The sequence below is a fragment of the Galeopterus variegatus genome, unplaced genomic scaffold (assembly GCF_000696425.1).
Source record: "Galeopterus variegatus unplaced genomic scaffold, G_variegatus-3.0.2 Scaffold7689, whole genome shotgun sequence".
NCBI lineage: Eukaryota > Metazoa > Chordata > Mammalia > Dermoptera > Cynocephalidae > Galeopterus > Galeopterus variegatus.
Window position 1 is genome coordinate 17,934 of NW_007733800.1, and position 4,189 is coordinate 22,122.

Here is a 4,189-nt window from a genome sequence, read left to right on the forward strand (position 1 = left end):
CTATTTACCTCAATGCTACTAAAAATAAGAAACACAGGAAGAAAACATTTCAACAGTTACATAATAGAATATAATACAATATTGTGCTACTTTTAAAGAATACGTATAATATATAATTTTCATACATGAAAAACATGCATTATATTTAGTGAAAATGGAAGCTTAAAAACAGTCTAGGTAATATAATATTATTTTTGATATACAAATTTGAAGATCTAAGTATTTACAAAAAAAAAGAAAAAGTTTTTAAAATATTCTGTTGGATTTGAAACTTTAGGATGATTTAGAAATAAGGACAGTTCTCAAAATTTTTCTTGAAAGAATTGGAAGAAAACAAAGAGACAGCATCAAGTCTCAGGGCTCTGTAGTAAGGTTGCCATCCCTTTCACAGACCCTTGTCTCCCTCTGCTGGCTGGACAGACCCAGACGTCACAACCTCCAGGAAGAGTTCACTAAATCACTTCATGTCTTGCACTGAAAGGCAAGAAGCCTAGGATATGAAACCATCTCCTAATGTGGCATTTTTTCAGGGTCATCTGTCATCAAAATACATCAGTAATCAAGACTCCCACCCTGAAAGGGAAGCCAGAATGCTTGAGTTCTCCAAAACAACTCATGTATGCATGTGTGCATGTGTGTGTTCCAATATAGGATATATTATAATAGATCCAAGTATGTTAACTTACAGTACATTTTATATAATAACATATATACATTTCTAAAATCACACATATAATAACATACATACATATTTAATAACATTTTGTTGTTCCTTTAACAGGATTTTTTTCTCATTTTTATGAGCACATGGGATTACTTTTTGAAACATATCTGAAGATAAAATCTAGGAAATTCATCAAAAGTGATACATTCCTAAGTGGTCCCTCTGCAACACTAAGTAAATATTTGTACCTTCTATTGGTCTACAGATCTGACCTTCTTGCATATACTAGGTCTTGTCTTTCTCTGCCATAGGCTTATGGGAGGTAACCAGACATGGATCACAGAAGTCACCCTCCTGGGATTCCAGGTCGATCCAGCACTGGAGTTTTTCCTTTTTGGACTTTTCTCTCTCTTATATATGCTCAACCTGCTGGGGAATGGGGTCATTCTCGGGCTTATTTGCCTGGACCCCAAACTGCACACCCCCATGTGCTTCTTCCTCTCACACCTGGCCATTGTTGATATGTCCTATGCTTCCAACAATGTCCCCAAGATGCTGACAAATCTTGTGAACCAGAAAAGAACCATTTCCTTTGTTCTGTGCATAATGCAGATATTCTTGTGTTTGGCTTTTGCTCACATAGAGTGTGTGATCCTGGTGCTGATGTCCTATGATAGATATGTGGCTATATGCCACCCCTACGTTACACTGTCATCATGAGCTGGAGAGTGTGTATTATTCTGGCTTTCTCTTCCTGGCTGTTTAGCTTTTTCTTGGCCCTGGTCCATTTAGTTCTGATCTTGGGGTTGCCCTTCTGTGGGCCTCATGAAATCAACCACTTCTTCTGTGAAATCCTGTCTGTGCTCAAGCTGGCCTGTGCTGACACCTGGCTCAACCAAGTGGTCATCTTTGTAGCCTGTGTGTTTGTCCTAGTGGGGCCCCTGTTCTTGGTGCTGGTCTCCTACTCACGCATCCTGGTCGCCATCCTGAGGATCCAGTCAGGGGAGGGCCGCAGGAAGGCCTTCTCCACCTGCTCCTCCCACCTCTCCGTGGTTGGGCTCTTCTTTGGCAGCGCCATCATCATGTACATGGCTCCCACGTCCCGCCATCCTGAGGAGCAGCAGAAGATCTTGTGTTTGTTTTACAGCCTTGTCAACCCTATGCTGAATCCCTTCATCTATAGCCTGCGGAACGTAGAGGTCAAGGGTGCCCTGAGGAGAGCTCTGTGGAAGGTGATGCCTATGTGAGAGACCTCAAAGAGAATGTGGGGAGGGGCTCTTGCCTGTGAAATATAGAAGTTGGCTTTTTTTTTACCTTACGTAGGATAAATCCTACCTTAAAATAGAATATTGTAGACATACACAAACAAACTGAAGACATAAAACCATTGAGAAAATAGTAGATAGATGTCTTTATGATCCTGGATAGAAATAGATTATTAGTTAAGACACAAAAAGCACTAGACATACAATTTTAAAGTTTGGTAAATATTGTCTGTCTTCAAAATTACTCATTTTGTTAATCAAAATTACCATTAAAAAACACAAAATGCATGCCACAGACCAATGATACTATTCAAACTACATGTATCCAGAAATGGAACTACAGACACAACTATAAATAAAAATTTCCTTCGAATCAATAATAAAAAATGATTTTATAAAATTAGCAAAGAGCATGAACAAACACTTCTACAAAAATTGCAAGTGGTTGATAAACATAGAAAATGCTGCTCATCAGCATTAGTTAGAAAGGAACTGTAAATTAAAGCCACCATGAGATAGTATTTTATACCCACTAAAATGTCTAAAATTAAAATGAATTATTCATGATTGGAATTATTGGAAATCTAATTCCAGAAAGTGGGAAACATTCAATACTAGCAAAGTTGTTACTCATAGTAACTAAGTCAGATTGAGTTTAAAAGAGCATATTATACATCCTCTACATCAAGTTAGTGATTTTTTTCCTTGTAAGGAGATACACATAAATATTTAAGACATTGAGGGCCATTTTCAACATTGTAACCACTCGATTCTGGCAAAAGGGGTCACAGACAATGTGTAAATAAATGGGTGTATAATGTGTTCCAATAAAATTTTATTTTCAAAAAAAGGTGGCTGGTCGAATGAGGCCCAGCAGCTGTAGTTTAAGAACCCTTGTCTGAGATCTAGAAGCTAGTCTAGTTTCAGCTAATTCCCAGTTAGAGACCTTCAGTGGGTAGGGCCTCAGGGACCATGTGATTAGANTTCAGCTAATTCCCAGTTAGAGACCTTCAGTGGGTAGGGCCTCAGGGACCATGTGATTAGATGTATTTAAAAGACAGGACCCCAATGTCACTCTAGAGCCACTCTACAGGAAAGCTTTTCTTCTCTTGACGACTTCTAAAATATACCATGACTTAATGGCCTGTAGACTATCCATGGTTGCTCCATTATATTAGGAACCTAGAGCAGGCACCTCATACTCTCATCACTAACTTGAGCCGGAGACTTTGGACAAAAGATTGCTACTAAAGATATTGAATTGGAGCATGGCAATCCGATAAAAACATGCACAGAGATGTCTTGTAGAGATTAATTTGATATTAGTGAATTCATCTTAGATTTGTAGCTGTTTTCTTTTAAAGTTTGCAACCATTTTCTCAAAAGCACTTTGTATATTTATGTTGAAATAGTCCTAGTTTGAATTATATATTCAGAGAGCCATTCTCCTCTCAGCCTGGATTACCAGGAACTGTAATTCTTGATACTTACCTGATAGCTGATAATCATTTTGTGTAAATGAGAGCATCTGAAGGAAAAAATGCCAGCATCTAAACCTCAGGACAAGTTGAGGTTCATATAATAGATAAATCTTTACCGTGTAAAGAAGAAAATCATGTAGACTGATAGGCCAGGGGAATTCTAAAGCTGAGAATTAGTCTGATATTCACTCTGATATTCAGATAGCAAGGTATCTACTTTTAATTATCCTTTTCAGTCTATCTGGATACTGCACCCCCAAAAAAAATATAAACTGCTGTGTAATAGTATGTACTGTATGTCCTTGACCCTTTCTTGATTCTTCTTAGCCAATTTTAAAGCCAACACACCCATTTCTAGATTTCATTCAAGTGCACACAGATTTCTTCTCAGTGCCTACTATCACTACCAGCAAAATATTTCACTGATAAATATCACTGCAACATGTTATTTGAAATACATATATACATATTTTTATATCTTCCCACAAGGAAATTCGTACATTATGGCTACCATCTCTCTTGCGTGAAAGACTTATTAAGAAATACATATAATAAAGTAATTTGGAAAGGAAAGAACACTTCCAGTTGTAAATCTCCAGCTTAGGAAATAATGAGTCTCTGATCCCTAAAAGAAAAATAAAACAAAAATAAATCAATTTTAGATTTTTGGGTTATCAGTTGGATTTTCAGATACCAAGTGAAAAAATAGCTTATATATTCAAATTCTAAAGCAAGTTTCTAAAATATACTTCTTCCTTTTGAGAAAAAAGTGAAAAAAA

General features: G+C 36.9%; 1 pseudogene; it reads left to right on the forward strand.

Annotated features, from left to right (window-relative positions):
- The first annotated feature begins 979 nt into the window (after positions 1-979).
- Positions 980-1,911, forward strand: LOC103607751 (annotated as a pseudogene).
- The last annotated feature ends 2,278 nt before the right edge of the window (positions 1,912-4,189 follow it).